The sequence below is a fragment of the Pinus tabuliformis genome, chromosome 7 (genome assembly GCF_031772625.1).
Source record: "Pinus tabuliformis cultivar Carrire ecotype Pingquan chromosome 7, CPIR1, whole genome shotgun sequence".
Classification (NCBI taxonomy): domain Eukaryota; kingdom Viridiplantae; phylum Streptophyta; class Pinopsida; order Pinales; family Pinaceae; genus Pinus; species Pinus tabuliformis.
In genome coordinates, this window is record NC_142293.1 from 195,246,008 (window position 1) to 195,263,780 (window position 17,773).

Sequence of the window (17,773 nt, forward strand, 5' to 3'; positions counted from 1 at the left end):
CATAGGTGCAAATGGTGTAACACTCTCCTCCCACACTTACTTAAGCTTATGGGTCCAACAAAGTAAATATGTGAGGAAGAGTTATTGTGTGTTGGCAATATTGTTATTGATGACAAAGGAGCACTAGGAAAAGGAGGAGTACATGAACAACAAGCAAAGGCACAACACAAGAACAACAAGAAAATGAGCAACAAAGAAAGGGACAAAGGAGCAAAAAAATACCTTGATGGCATGCTGATGGCTTTATGCTTGGATAATGTTGCATGAATTGTTTAATGAAGAATTTGTGATGTGAAATTGTTGATTAAACTTAATTGTTGTGATGCAAAGGCAAGACTCCAAGGAAAAGGAAAATATGCTGCAAAGGTTGTTGTGATGCATTAATGATAAATAATGTTATTTGTTGTTGACATTAGGTTGATGCATCTAATCATCACATATGGCTACAATTAGTATTGGATGGATCATTTATTTTTGTGTTCCAATATTCAAGATCTCAAGAATTTGGAAACAAATGAGTGGAAGGAAAAGATTTAAGGCTATTCACTTCATATTCTTATGTGGGATACAAACAACGAGCAAACTCTTTCTATAAAGCATGTGATTTTGGAAGGCACAGTGAGGTTAGAGAATGTAAGAATGTGAGAGAGTCGATTGAGCCATTATTTATTATTTACCTTGTACATTTGAAGCATGTGTGATGCAAATTTGAAGGGAAGAACACACAAAAATGAAGGGGGAGACATGCAGAAATTTATGACCACGTAAACCAACACATTTTTGTTTCTTGTTTGCATGAGGGGATATTATGCTCCTTTCAAGTTGTGGCTTGATAAATATCGAGTTGGAGCTCATGGAGGTAGGAGCCTCCTGTGGATTGTAGCCTACAAAGAACATATGGGAGTTGGAGCTTCCTTGTATGTTGCTGCTTGTAAAAAATTGAGGTAGTAGCCTCCTCTAGGTTGGATCTTATAGAAAATAAGATGTAATGAGGGTTAGGAGTTTGCATTTGCATCACAACAATAATTAAATCATGGTTTTCTCCCTTTATGGGTTTCCACATATATATCGTGTCAATATGTGTTATTATTATGTGATGATATGATGGTTTGGTTTTCATATTAATTGTTGTTCACATATTCAATCTCGTGGTCATCATTTGTTAAGTTGCTCATGTAATGGTTCATTTAATAAGATTAATGAAAATAATTTTAGTGTCCATGAATATACTAAACTGATTCACCCCTCCCCATTTGAGTTTAGCCAAGCTTTCATCAATTGGTATTGGTGCAAGTTCATTTAGTGTAAGCTTAATATGTTGAAGGTAGACCTTGTTAAGTCATGGATGATCAAAGTGTGCCTATCCTTAGTACATTAAACTTTCATGAATGGAGAGATAAGGTTAAGACCAAACTAGTAGCTTATGGACCTGGTGTATGGAATCTTGTATGTGAAGGTTACTGTAAAGACTCTCCCTATGTGCAAGAAAAAGAATGGAATGCTATGGAAAAATGTGTTATATATAATAATATTCATAATAAGTATCTTCATACAGTAAGAGACATAAATTTTGCAAAGGAAATTCGGGAAATATTGGAGCTCATGCATGAAGGAGACATTAGGAACAACTGTGTAAGAAATGTAAAGAGAAAGAGAAGGAATAAAAGTCCATGTCAAACAGAAAGTGTTTAGATAAATGAAACCTCTACCTGTGTGAATATGCCTCACATTCATGAAGAAAAAACAGATGAAAATCACGCTAGGCTTGACTTATCTTTGGCCAGTATAGAGACATTGAATAATGAAAACAAAGATTTGAAGAAACGGGTGCATATATGTGATGAGAAAGAGCATGAGTACAAGGAGGAAATTGTCACCCTGAAGACACAACTTCAAAAAGCAAGGAGACTAGAAGAGGTGATGAGCAGTAAATTCAAGGAGACTAGAAGAGGTGATGAGCAGTAAATTCAAGGAGACCTAGAGTGTAAAAGATTAGAAGTTGAGGTTGATTTAGCTAGAAGTAAGTTAGAATAAAATAATAGGTTATGTAAGTAGCTAGAAAAGAATGTTGTCTCCATGAAGAACTCAACAAAGGAAACCATTAAATATGATAATGAAACAAATCTAAAAGAACCTAGAGGAAAAGAGTCTAACATTAGCATGCTTTGTAAAGAAAACAAAAACAAGAAGCAATATCAAAAGCTAATGAATGAGATAAAAAAATGGTAGATGTCAAGAAGATCATTCTCTCTTGTAAATGAGATGAACAAGTTCAGAAGATGATCTGAATGTTGGGAAAAATTGTTAATGCTATGCAAGCTCCCTCATTAGAATTAAAAAATGTGTTTAGGATCATCTCAATTTAATGAAAATGTGAGGAATTATGTGTCAAGTGTTGAGTGTCTTTTATGAGCAATTTACGAGGTTAATTAGCTTTTTAAAATGCATATACATCAAGAAAACTACAGAGAAGTAAAACAAAGAAACTCATAACACAAATATGATAAAGGAGTTCATCACTCCTAGGCTACATCTCCTTGGATCTTCTTCAATGGCTAGGACCTCTTTGGATTAATGGTCAATTCTATGATTACATGTACCTACAGTGCTCCAATAGCTTCGAAACATGCTCCATTTGATTCATAAGACTCAAAAACCCCAAAAATGACTATCCAAACTCTCCAACTGAACTTTAACTGATCTAGGTTTGACCGCCTCTCGTGTTGGCCCTAGGCTTCCTTAAACATCAATGTAGCAAAATAATGTACATGAATGCCTTTCTGCCTCTACAACCTATTCCATTATGTTTAGAGCATTGAAATCATTTAGGAATGACTCTTTCCTAGCCAAAATTGGCTGCAATCTGAAGAATTTATGGTCTCTTCAGTTTTCCCTAGGAAATCTCCACCAAATGTCGAGAAACTCCACTTAAACCCACCAAAATTAGTGCAATGCCAGATTTTTCGTACCTGCCAAAATTGCGGCCAAGTTAATCCAAAACTAATTAATCGATAGGTATGTGTTAGTTAACAATATTATCCATTTAGCGCGTTAAACGCATGGTCAGTTCTAAGCATCAACTTATGGTTTCACTATGTTGGTCATATGGGGAGGGGGCTCACCCACAGGGCTTGCTCCTTACCTCCAAACTTCGCGTGCTCTCACATTAAATAGAAATGATGCCCATAGATTGTTAAGTTCAATGGTTGTGGCATAACAGTAATGTGTGGGTTTGTGCGAGCGAGGTCGTGAGTTCGATTCCTTGGCGTGCCATATAATTTTACATGACCTTTGAGAGGGCACGTGGTGGCCTCCAAGCTTAACACGTGTCAGCCTCTCATTGGTCAACCTCAATACCCTTGACTAAATAATGTGCCAAAACTTGTCACCATTTGATTGAGCTACCTGTCGAAATATTTTGGGAATATTCTAAGGAATATTCCTTGGAATATTCTTTTGACTAACTCGGTTGTATGGATGACTAGTTAGCATCCCATTAAGCTTGTACCCGAAATTTGTCTCTTTGACAAAATGATCAGGATGTGATATATTTCTGTTACGAACTCTGTTTTGAGTGAAAAAAGTTTCGTTTGGATCATATCACTGAGGCGGACGAGATCATTCGGGTTTGGAGCGATTTTGAGCACTTTGATTTTTCAACAAATTTTTGCCCCTAATCTAGATTTTGATCATTCCTTCCCACTGACAGTATTTTGGACCCACAAAAGTTGGTTATCTGATGAGAGTTGAATACTCTTCTCCTTCCCAAGTTCTATCAATTGATTCTACTTGGAAAAAACTCCATGAAAACCACTTGGGTTCAGTGACATACCTTGCCTTACAAATAGCTTGGAACTTCAACCATTGTTCTCCTTTTGCTGGTGACACAATCCAACACTTGCTAGCTGCTTGCTGATTAAACACCCTATTGTACCAAAGTGATCCCTTGTTTCTTGGAAAATTGACTGATGGCCTTCCCATTGAGAATCATGTTCCTCCTTTGCAACACATGCATTTGATGGAAGCTTTTCCTTGGAAATCACTTTTCCAAATTAAGCTCATCTGAGTGAACTAAAGCAATGAGTTTCAATATTAGTAATAAAAAGAAAAGAATATACCATTCTTTTACTTTGACGGTTCCAAATTCCACATCTGGAAGAATGCATTCGCCATCTCTTTCGCTTCTTGGAGTCAACACATCAAATGGTCTATAATGGCTGCACAATTTTTTTGGAATTTTTTTACACTTTCACTTCTTGATTCCATCATCCTCCAGTATTAACATGCTATTGATGTCATCATTTGACAATGAAAGCTAATCATGAGCTTCTTGCTCAAGCGTGGACCTTCCAAAATACTGTGACATCTTGTCACAAGAAACACCGTTAACCTTGAAAAACACTCATGAAAGAATATAACTTGACGACCTCTTCCTTTTTCTTCTTCAAAGCAACAAATGTCACATCATGTGAACATCGCCATGTCCTCTTACATCTTGGTGTATAAACCATCGACTAAACACGTGTCGAAAAAACATGCTTCTTCAAACAACTAACTTTCAAGTCAAGTAAAAACATGTACAACAACTTGACAATTTTCAACACGAATTCCACATTTTCATGAAACAATTCATGACATCTCCCTTTCATCTTTGGAGACAAAATAAACTCTTCCAAGTTGATATAACATACATGTAGCAATCAATCGACCACACCGTCCAACACTTATGCATGTGCAAATAATCAACATTCTCAAGTTGACAACATACATGTTAACAAAGAAATCAACGAACACAAGCCAATCACTCATGTATTTTCAACCACAATGAAACTATAAAAAATTCCATATTTCACACACACAAACTCTCATGCATGTATAACAATTCTCAACTCTCTCACAAGTACAATCACAAGTATAAGAATCCCATCGGTATGTACGAGTACTTAAAGAGCTGAAATGATTCAGACTTAAACAGGAACGCAACAAATTACATAGATAACCATAAACACGGATATGCAGCAGAAATAATACTTCATTTCATTAACGTAAAATACTGAAATATGCTTACAAACAGCAATGGAAATAAACTAGCTAGGACAATGGTAGTTTATCTCTAAGAAGTGATGTGGTGGCTACATGCCTCTGAACTGTGTTACAATGAGGCTCGAAAGCCTATTTATTGTTGAGCAACAATGGAAAACCCTTAACATTCCAAAACCTAACCCTAGAAGATGAAACGCCAAAGTGTGGGCCCCGTTTGGGTAAATTGGTACATCAACTTCCCGGGGTCGTAACTTTGGCATGCGATCTTCGTTTGACACGTACCATAGCTTGTTAGAAAGATCTATCCGAGAACTACCACTTTGGGAGGAAACATGGGTCCATAGATCCATGGGTCCATAGATCCATGTTGCCCCAGATTTCCCAAGAAACGACGTTTAGGGCCTCAAAACGACTCCGGAAGTTTAGGACCCAAAAAACTGTTAAAAATAGTAAGTTGTGCTACAATTAAAGAAACTGAAAATGCTGAAAGAAACATTGGTGGGGGTCCAGGTGGACTTGGCAGGTGGCCACCAAGATCCATATGGATCATTCCTCCCCCCTTAGGAAGTAATGGTCCCCATTGCATTGAGTTCCTCCATGAGATGAGGAAACTTTTGCTGAACTTGGTCCCTGGTGAGCCACTTGCCCTGGTGAAGGAGTTGGCCTGCTTTGGCAACTCGATACAGTTGGATATTCTGTTGGCGAGTGTTCTTGATATGTGTGTCCATGATCCGATCCGTTGTAGCTTGTTCCATGCAATCTGGATTTCATTCTATGGGTGTGAGTTGTTCTGCAATGTCGGATGTGTCTAGCAATGGTGGAAAGTATGGTCGAAGGCGATCCACATTGAACACTTGGTGCAAGCCAAGGGATGGGGGAATGTTGAGCTCGAATGAATTGTCTCCCACTGCCTTAGTAATGGTGTAGGGACCATATCAGAGTGGTCTCAGTTTCCGATAGGGCCCAGTAAGGTGTTCCTTTTGTAAATGCAACCAGACTTTGTCACCCACCTGAAACTTGTGTGGCACCTGATGTTGATCATGTCGCTACTTGTACTTGGCATTTGATTTCTCCAGAATGTCATGGAACTGCTGGCGAATATGTTGGATGTGCAAAATGAAGCTGGTTTCTTTATCTGTTTCGGATTGGACATGAGCCGAATCTATGTGAGTAGTTGCAAGTGGCATGGGCACATCAATGGGGCATAGTGGCTAGAATCCCAAGCCCACCTGAAAAGGGCTATGGTGAGTGGAGCTGTGAAGAGCTTGGTTGTAGCTATGTTAAACATAGGGGAGGCTCTCGTCCCATGTGAGTGGATGCTTTGAGTTATACATGTGCAGAATGTGCACAATCATCCTATTGACAACCTCTGTCTGGCCATCAGTTTGAGGATGGAAGGCTATGGACTTCGTGAGTTTGGTGTCCATCAATGACCAGAGACTGGGCCAAAATGTGCTGAGAAACCGACTGTCCCGATCTGAGATGATAGACTGTGGGATCCCAAAGTGCACCCACACTCATTCAAAGAAGAGTTTAGCAGTGGCTTCTGCTGTGATATTCTTCTTGCAGGCCGCCATAATGGCCATCTTTGAGAACCTGTCGACGACCACAAAAACACAGTCATTTCCATGCTTAGTGGAAGGAAGGCCTGACATGTAATCCATGGAGATGGATTCCCAAGGTCGACTAGGGGTAGGCAACGGGGTATAGAGGTCGTGTTTCTTAATGGTCAGTTTGGTAATAGCACAGGTAGTACATGATATGATGTACTTCCCAACATCCTGTCCAAGATTCGGCCAATAGAAATAATTTTGCAGTACTGCTACTGTTTTCTCGACCCCGAAATGCCCAGCAGCCCGACTGTACTGTGATTCCCAAATCATCTTGGCACGCTCGCTTGAAGGAACATAAAGGTGACCCAGGAGGCATAACAGGGCATCTTGGAGGTGAAAATTTGGAACATGCCAACCCTCCAAGAGTGTCTGGTATGTGTGGCTGAATTCTGGGTCGCTTTTGTACAGAAGTGGCCAATCAGAAGTCTCGTGCCCACAAGAGTTGAGGACGGTGGTTAACGCCATGATCGGTGGTCGACTGAGGCAATCTGCAACATTATTGGTGTTGCCCTTCTTATACTTGATATTCAAGTGGAACTGTTGCAGGTATGTAGACCACTTCTGATGGCGATCGTTCTGCAGTTTCCCTTGGGTCTATATGAACTGCAAGGGTCGGTGGTGTGTGTGGATGACCGTTTCCTTCCCCAAAATGTAATGCTTCCATTGTCGACAGGCCTGCACAATGGAATACATCTCTTTATCATAAGTGGGGTACTTTTAAACTGTGTCTGAAAGTGTTTCACTTTGATATGCCATTGGATGTCCATGTTAAGTAAGGATTGCCCAAATAGCATAGTCAGAGGCATCTGTCTCGACCTCAAATGGTTGTTGTAAATCTGGTAACGCAAGCACTGGTGCTGTGCAGAGGTGATCCTTCAAATCTATGAATTCCTTCTGTTGAGATTCAGACCAAAAGAATTTTTCTTTCGCTCCTCCCTTGGTGACTTGACTCAAGGGCCAAGTAATATGAGAAAACCCCAACATGAACCTGCGGTAGAAGTTGGCAAGACCTAGAAAGCTGCGGAGCTCTGTTAGAGTGGTTGGAGATGGTCAATCCCGAATTACTTGGAACTTGGCTGGATCCACATGCACCCCCTGTTCATTAATGATGTATCCCAGATACTGAACCTGGGTCATGCCAAAAGTGCATTTCTCCAAATTGGCACATAGTTTTTGTTGTCGTAGTGTTTGGAGAACCTGTCGGATGTGGTGGAGGTGCTCTTCCCAACTCTGGCTAAAGATCAGAATGTCATCCAAGTATACTACTACAAATGAGTTGGTGAATGGCCGCAAGATGTCATCCATTAGCCTCATGAAGTTTGCAAGAGCATTCGTCAATCCGAAAGGCATAACCAACCATTCGAAAAGGCCCTCATTGGCTTTGAAGGCTATCTTCCAAACATCAGAGGGTTCGATTGGTACCTAGTGATATTCCAACTTCAGATCGATCTTGCTGAAATATTTCTCCCCCTTTAGTTGGTCCAGGAGGTCATCAATCCGCGGGATCGGGTACCTATTACGGACAGTGATCTTGTTCAGCGCCCGATAGTCAATACAGAGTCTCCACGTCCCATCCTTCTTCTGTACCAACACAATTAGGCTCCCACAAGGCGATGAACTAGGACAGATGTGACCTTTCCGTAGGAGCTCCTGAATCTGCCTCTCGATTTCATCATTCTCCAGAACGGAGCGCCGATAAATTGGTCCATTGGGTAGCGGCGCACCTGGGGTCAGATCGATGGAGTGCTTGACCTAACAGTGCAGAGGAACCCCTGCGGGGGAGGTGAAGATGTCCTTGTACTCCTCCACGACCTTGTCCATCTGTAGTTTTCGTGCAGAGGGGGCCTGTCTGGAGGCCGCGGCCACCGTCTTCTTCTTTCCTTGAGGGCGTATCATCAGGAAAACAAATTTCCGAATTTTGGAAATGATCTTACTGCATTGTTTTGCAGTAATCAAAGAAATGGCGGTAGGTGGTGCTACCTCTGGTATTCTGTACAACTTATTTCCCAATGTAATAATAACAACACGAGGCCTCGATTCATACATAGCATGTCGCTTCCACAAGTATGGTTGTCCTAATAATACATCACAAACTTCAAGGGGAGCAATGTCATACAATACCTCATCCGTGAAGGGCTTGATGTTGTATGGAAGGCGACACTGTTGGCTCATGTGAAGATATTGTCCTTGGTGAAGCCACCCGATGGTGTATGGTTGTGGATGTGCTATGGTGGGAAAGCCCAACCACGTCATGACCTCTGCCGAAATGAGGTTCTTTTGGCTCCTACTATCAATAGTGAACTATAGCGGGGAGCCCTTTACCTAGATCTGGGAGTGGAAGAGACGCTACTCCTCCTCTGGATCTTCGGGTTCATTTTTATGGATCTTGGCAGTAGCAACAGTGGCGTTGGGATCCGCATCAATGATTTGCTTCCCTTTGTCATTCCACTTGTCAGGTTCTGACTTAGGGTCAGAACATGCATCTGATTCTGAAACTTTTAGCTCAGCCACCAGTGACTGCTTGGCCCAACACTCACTTGTGTTGTGAGTGGAGCTCTTATGGAACTCACACCATTTTCCCGTGTCCTTTTTTGGCTTCGCGACATTGTTCTTTGCTTGCAGCTTCGGTGGGTTGTCGTGGGCTGCCCCGCCTTGGATTTGTCCTTTGTTCTATGGTTTAGGGGCACCTTTCCCTTGCTTTGGATTCGCAGATCCAAAGTCTCGCTTCTTTTGTTTAAACTTCTGCTCCACCTTGACAGCATATCGGTATGTTGTGCCGAGCGAGGAGATGTTCAGGAGTTGTATTTCTTCCTGGATGTACTTGTGAAAGAAGTTGCGGTATTTGACCATCAAATGCTGCTCCGAATCCTTGATACCCAAATTTGTGCGAAGGGTATGGAAAAGATTGGTGAAATCCGGCACGTCTTGGTCCCTTCCCTGCCGCAGCATGGTCCACTTTATGTATTCATCCTCATAGCTTCCGACAGGGTAGTACTGCTCTCTGATGGCATCCCGGAATGAATTCCAAGTGGGTGCGGCTGAAAATAGTGAGCCAGTACTTTCATCCTTCTGCTCGCAGTAGGTTTGCCACCAGTCCTTGACGTGGGGGGCTTCTTTGAGAAGAGAGAAAACAATCTTTTCCTGACTCGAAAATTCATGAACAGAAAAATAGCCCTCTAGCAGATTTAACCATTTATCTACGGCATCTGCATCTACCTGACCCTCGAATATGGGGATTTCAAAATTAACTTGTACCTTAAAGGGTGTGGCGTTTTCAGAGTAGCTGCTGGAAGCCGATGCGTCACTTCTGGGTAGCCGCTGAAGGATCTGGGAAAAGTTGTCCATCATCGCGTTCCATTGTCGCTCGAGCACTTCTTCGAGCAAGATTTTGATAGGATCTCCTGCCCCCTCATGTTTCTTCTCATCCGCCATGGGAGGCTGTTGGGAATCATGAGGCTGGTCTCGCAAATGTTCGACCAGTTCAATCCTTAACTCCTTATATCCCGACCTTGTTGGGGACATGCAAAGAAAAACAGAGAAAAAGCAGACCGCTCTGATACCACTGATCTGGACTTAAACAGGAACGCAACAAATTACAGAGATAACCATACACACAGATATGCAGCGGAAATAATACTTCATTTCATTAACATAAAATACTGAAATATGCTTACAAACAGTAATGGAAATAAACTAGCTAAGGCGATGGTAGCTTATCTCTGAGAAGAGATGTGGTGGCTACATGCCTCTGAACTGTGTTACAATGAGGCTTGAAGGCCTATTTATTGTTGAGCAACAATGGAAAACCCTTAACATTCCAAAACCTAACCCTAGAAGATGAAACGCCAAACTGTGAGCCCCGTTTGGGTAAATTGGTACATCAACTTCTCGGGGTCATAACTTTGGCATACGATCTCCATTTGACGCGTACCATAGCTCGTTAGAAAGATCTATCCGAGCAATACCACTTTGGGAGGCAATGGACCCATGTTGCCCCAAATTTCCCAAAAAACGTCATTTAGGGCCTCAAAACAGCTCTAGAAGTTTAGGACTCGAAAAAATGCTAAAAATAGTAAGTTGTGCTACAATTAAGGAAACTGAAAATGCTGAAAGAAACATTGGTGGGGGTTTAGGTGGACTTGGCAGGTGGCCACCAAGATCCACTTGGATCACGAAATGACCAAATTTTTTGCAGTAAAGTGATTCAACATACTCCACTTTCGAAAACCTTCCCGGCGTAAACATCCAAGTTTAAGAATGCAACATGTATGCAAATTTGTAGTTGCAAATTTCCATCTTTTCTACATCTAAGTGAGTCAACATAACTCTACCTTTCCAACATCTTGCCTCATGCAATATGAAACATACTTTGATGAGAAAATAAATGCATCCAAATAACAAGGAAATGCATCAATAAGGCAAGATTTGCATCAATTATCAAAAGAAATGCAAGGCCTTAATTGGCTAAGAAATCTAACCATCTCTTTCCAAGCCATTTCAATGATGTTTCTTCTAGCTGCACTTAATCATGCGTATCATGACCCACATCAATTATGGAATCCTCTTTTCCATTCTTTCCAAAATCTCTCTCCACCTTCTTCAAATGTCATGGATGACTTGTTGGATGCAAAGTCCAACACTTGTCTACAAGATGACCCTACTTATGGCAATGAATGCGAAATAATTGCATCTTCTTTTCAACACAGTTTCCATTATCTAATGGACCTTTGGCTTTCTATCTCTTTTGTATTGAAATGTTCCTATATATGGATATCCTCTTCCAACACCTCAAAAGAGTATCGTTATTCAAACCACATAAGGAACATGTAAATTTTCTCCAAATCTTATGTGAAGATTTACCATGTTTATCATAATCAAAAGAAACTTGATTAAAGGAATATTTATACCTTGCACATTCAACCTTGTTGCCTTCTTGAAGAGGTTAATTTAATGAGGTAGTGGATCTCTTTGGAATACCAATGATGGTTTCAGTGACCATAGAGCTTTCAACATCCTCTTGTTTTCCATTTCCACTAGTTGCATGCTTATGAGCATCTTCTTGCAAAGTGGGTACAAAACTCTTGCATTTATCATGAACAAAAAATTCACAAGCTTGAGGTAATGAACATGTAATGAAAGTCCTTCTTGGAACACCTTCATATGCCTCCTTGTCTTTGGAGATTTCTCCATCATGTTGTCCATAACCAAGACCCAAATACCTAGACTTTTCCACAACAACAAGTGCCTCAACTATGCCTTGTGCATGTTTTCCTAACCCTTTACCTTCATAACCCATATTCATCAATAGTTCGGACCCTATTCCTCTAGTGTGTCTTTCAGAAGCACCAAACCATTCATTCTAAGAGGAAATTGAAGATAAAATTGAATTGCGCACCTCATTTTCATGCACATACTTGGCTAGGGTTTCCTTGGCATCATGGAGTTGAATATCCATCTCATGCATTTTTTCAATAAGCTCTTGCTTCTCCTCCTTCATGGCCATCAAATCCTCTTGACGTATAGTGCTCTCCTTCCTATCTTCATTTATCTCTTGCACCATATCTCTCATGATGATAAGCTCTTCCAACATCTCTAAATCAAAGAGTCTTTCTAAGGAAGATGGATTAGAAACACCACTTGTTGAAGATGCCATTGCACTTGTAATGCATCATAAAGCTTCACAAAGCTTCAAAAAGTTTCTCAACAAAGAAGCATCTCCCTCCTTAGCTTACACACATAAAATTGCACACAGTTAAATTATCCTTGCACAAATACAAAACCAATAGATAATTTTCTAGCTAACCTTGGCAAACCATCTCACTGTTAAAATGAGCTAACAATGCTCTCATACAAACTTGACCTGAATGTTGGGAAAACTTGTTAATTCTATGAAATCTCCCTCATCACTATTAAATTAGCTAATAGTGTCCTTCCAAATAACTCTGAAAGAAAGTGTGCATTAGTTATCGTTATCGTAATAGAGCTATATTACAATAGGTTGCAGTTTGTAATAGGGTGATGCTAAGGAGGTAGTTTATAGGTTATTAATCTTTCATAAGACTCAACATATTCCTTAAAATGATGTCATTGGTGTGAATACATTTCTTATCGAATATGGATATATTTATGTTCAAACTCCATTGCATCGTTGGTGATATAAAAATCAATGCATTATCCTCGAATTTATCTCTAGCAAGAGCTCATTAACCAAAATAACTACTGAATTGGTTGGTTCCCTCCTACCTTATTATTTTGGACTTTTGAGATTTCAACCATTTTAATAGAGTAGCGCCATCATTTGTAACAGTGACACAATATCCTCTCCCTGTGGTTTACAAAAAAATTGTCCATACCTTTAGGTCTTAAAATGAACTTTACATGATCAATTATTGTCGAAGCCATTCTAGGTAGCTCAAAGGGGCAAGATTAAAGTGTTTGGATTGTGCTCGAACCAGTTTCATGTTGAAGATTTCATCATGGTGATTGCGGTGGTACGAATGGTTCGTCAAACCGAGTCCGTATACGAAAGTTAGTAGAAGTCAAAGTTGAGGGCTAACTTGGATGACTTGGCACGCTTAAGGAGGCAGCAATTTGGAAAAAACCCAGCCACCGGATTTCGACCAACCTGGGCCATATTCTGCGCAAATTTGTTGCCTTTTTAAATTGTCTCCTTTGGTCAATTTTCTAATTTTTCAAAAATGGTCGTAGATCTTTTATAAAACAAAAAAAAAATATAATTTTGGGGTGGTGAACCACCAACCCCATCACCCCCCCATATCCAATGTACAAATACCAAAAAAAATATATTTATGGGCCGACAGGCCATGACCCTCGCCAAGCCTCCCTCAACCACCGGAACCAAAATATTAAATTAGGGGTGGGCAACCATGGCCCCACCACCCCCATAGCCCACACAACCATAAAACTAAACATCGTGGGGGGCGTAGGTTGTCAACCCCGTCACCGCTCCACCTCACCCAAGTACTAAGGGCACAACGGGAGATGGGGTAAGTGGGCCACCAGGACTAGTGGACCCGCCTCCCAAAAATAACATGCGATGTGGTAAAATTAGGAGGGGCGGGATTTGATCCCCCGACCCCTCATCAATGGACTTTTAACTTAACAAAGGTGCCCAAATCACTTTCTTGTTTATTTCACCTACCAAATTATATGTAAACCTTCATTCATTTGAGCGCGAGGAGGAGGCCAGGAGCGGACATGGATTTCTATGCAAGTGGAACCCTGATCAGTGCAAAGAGGGGGCTGGAACCATGATGTGAGCAATTTTTCCAAGGGGCCATATTTTCACTTTGTTAGTTTTCAACAAATTTTACATGGGTTCATCATTTGTCGACACCACAAACTCAACGGTGCTGTCCGTTTCTCCATTCGAGATCTGCAAATTTTGGGCTTCTTCAATTTTGGAGGTATAAGGTCATCATTTTTACTTTTGATGTACTTTCATTATTTAGCCATCTAATGAAAACATGGCCTCCCCACTAATTCGAGGAGGGCTCGGAGACGTAGTCCCTCGTCGATGAACTCCAATATCAATCCTGTGTCTTCTATGCGTGACTTGCTATTATTCTCTTCCTCCTCTTTATGCACTTGTAATTTTCATGGTTAAAATGCAAGCTTAATATGGAATTCTTTAATGCATCATAAGGAAAATAAAATTTTGGGATCAAGTGGTATGAGAGCAATCCTCATAGATGTGAATTGCATGTTCATATGCTAACAAGAAATAGGCTCTAAAGAGATGAATGGAAACTAAAGTATTTCAATCCCGAAGTAAGACGTGTGCATCGAAGGAGAAACATGGGCGAGGAGAATGATTCTCAATATCAAGAGGAGGTAAAATTCTGCAAGACTTTCTAAACGATGGCATATCGTGTTGAGAAGATGTTCTCAAGACTTGAAAAGCTTGAGAGTGCAGGGGAAAAAGTTCTAGAAGGATAAGGTTTAGTGTGCAGAGATGATGGACGAGATCCACCTCTTTCCCCTTCCATGAGTGAAATTTCTTCTTCCTCTCATCACCATCATCATACAAATTCAAAGGGTGCATCTATGAAACCTTTCTTTAAATTATATGTCAATTTTGATCTTCCCATGTATAATGGTGCAAGTATTGTAGAAAAGCTTAATAAATGGATTAGGGAGATTGAGATCTACTGTAGGATTCAACAGTCATAGAGGACGAGGCAAAGATTTAGCTGGCCTCTCTTCGGCTGAGTGGCACTGCTCTCATCTAGTGGGAGAGAAAATTGCAAAGCAGTAAGAGTGTGGGTAATCTTCTTTCCTCATGGCCTAGTTTCATTTCTGCATTAAAAGAACAATTTTAACCCTTGGGTTATAAACAAAAAGCCTTAATGGATTGGAAATACTTAGGTAGAGGTCAGAATGTTCAAATCTTTACCGAGAAGTTTAGGAAACAATCACTCAATTTAGGCATTGCACTTGACTCACTTGAAGTAGTAACTAAGTATATTGGATCATTACATAGTTACATTCGACATTCATTATTATTGTTTGAACCTACTACCATTGACTCGACCAATGTAAAGGCCACTCATATGGAAAATAGGGGAACACATGAACGAGATGACCACCTAAAGAGAACCACAATAGCCAAGAGAAGGGGAGCAAAGCCCTCTTGTACACATTGTGAGGAAGAGGGACATGATGAAGAAAATTGCTGGAAGTTGCACCTTGATCTCAGACCTGAAAGGAATGATAGAAAGGGGAAGCAGAAGGCCATCACCACCATGCACTAAAACCAAGATTCCAAGTTAGAGGAAGATGAGAAGGTCACAATTGCGATATTTTCACGAGGTAGGCCCATTGACTTAGGGTCCGATTTCGGCAATGAAATGATGCTTGCAACCAAGAGAAGGACCCATAGATTAGGGGTCTGATTCCGGCAATGAGTCAAGGGTTTCAATAGACATAATGAAAGGGGCACTTCTCACAGTAGGACTCCAAGAACTTGAGGAGATAAACCACTGCATCCAAGCAGAAAATGTTGAGCTAAGGGGGCTTCTACAGGAGGCAAGGAAAGAAAAACAAATATTACTACACCAGATGCAAGCCAAAGATGAGGCCTTGGAAAAGCTACAACATGGCTATCTGGAGGTAAAAAAATGATTCTCCTATTTCATATGATTTTCATGATGATGAATTTGTTACTTTTGAAAAACACACTACACGGATTGGATCCAAACTATTTAAGAAAATGGGGTATCACAGAAAGGGCCTCGACATCAAAGGCCAAGGCATCGTAAACCCCATCGAAGTCAAGGAAATGTCATATCATGCAGGACTCGGATAAACCAGAAAGGAAATGGAAGAAATCTCCAATACAACTAGTCACAAACCAATGACAGATGATGAAACTCCTTCTTCACACTGCAGCGATAGTGAGGGATCCATGAAAACTTATTAGAGGAACACGAGAGGGCAACACCCCAAGGCAGCCCCAAAAGTTTGGAGGAAAATGAATCATTGTAGTCCTTGCAACAAAGAGGGACACCAACAAACCACGTGTATGATGTTCCATGCTCCAGAAACATCGTTAGAGGAGCCGAAAGGTGAACATGTTCAACAAATTAATCCACCCCATTCATGGTGGTTTGCTTTATTAATTTTGTTTTTTAGAGGTAGTAGCTTGTTATGGCCACCATTGTAAATCATATGCTGCAAGTAAATGTAAAAGTGATGGTGTGTTTCCTATCACTTCAAAATGCAACGATGATATTTTGGCCTTCCTTTATTAATAGTTGAGGTATTGATTACTTTTTATGTAATCCTTGGCTAAGGAGTGTGTACTATAAACTATCGACAGGTAAGGGTTGTTGAGTCATGTGTGGTATGCATGATTGCAAATAATGTACCAGTTTCGCGTGCAAGTGATTGAAAGTGTGGATTGAAAAGGACACAAATAGTGTACTAAGTGTAAATGCTTTTGGTGTCCAAAAGCTCCTTAGTGGGGGGGATTGATCGAGGTGGCTCCAGACACACGTAGAAGTGCAAGAGGACTCAAGAAGGAGAAAAATTCAAAGTGTTTGGATTGTGCTCAAATCAGGTTCATGTTGAATATCACATTGTCGTGATCGCGGTGGTGCGAATGGTTCATCAAACCGAGTCTGTATGTGAAATTTAAGAGAATTCAAAGTTCAGGGTTGAATTGGGTGACTTGGGAGGCTTAAGGAGGCAACAGTTTGGACAAAACCTGTCCATTGGATTCCGGCCAACCTGGGCCAGGTTCTTGGTGAATTTGTGGCCTGTTTAAATTGTCTCCTTTGGTCAATTTTTTGATTTTTCAAAAATGGCCATAGGTATTTTATAATATATATATATAGATATATATAATTTTGGGGTGACGAGCCACGAACCCCACCACCCTCCCATATCCAATGTACAAAAACCAAAAAATGAAATTAATTATGGGTAGATGGGCCATGACCCTCGCCGGCCCTCCCTCAACCACCGGAACCAAAATATTAAATTAGGGGTGGGCACCCATGACCTCGCCACCCCCAGAGCCCACACAACCATAAAACTAAACATGGTGAGGGGCACGGGTTGTCAACCCCATCGCCCTCCACCTCACCCAAGTACTAAGGGTGCAACGGGATATGGGGGGGAGTTTGCCACCTAGACTGGCGAACTGGCCTCCCAAAAATAACATGAAATATGGTAAAATTAGGAGGGGTGAGATTTGATCCCCGACACCTCCTCAATGGACTTTTAACTTAACCAATGTGCCCAAACCACTTTCTTATTTATTTTGCCTGCTAAATTATATGTAAACCTTCATTCATTTAAGCACGGGGAGGAGGCCAGGAGCGGGCACAAATTTCTATGCAGGTTAAACCCGGACCAGTGTAGAGAGGGGTTAGAACCATGATCTGAGAAATTTCTCCAGGGGGCGAAATTTTTACTTTGTGAGTTTCCAACAAATTTTATATGGTTTCAACATTTCTCAATGCCACAAACTCAACCATGTTGTCTGTTTCTCCATCAGAGATATGCAATTTTCAAGCTTCTTCAATTTTGGAGGTATAAGGTCATGATTTTGACTTTTTATGTACTTTCATTATTTGTCCATCTAATGAAAA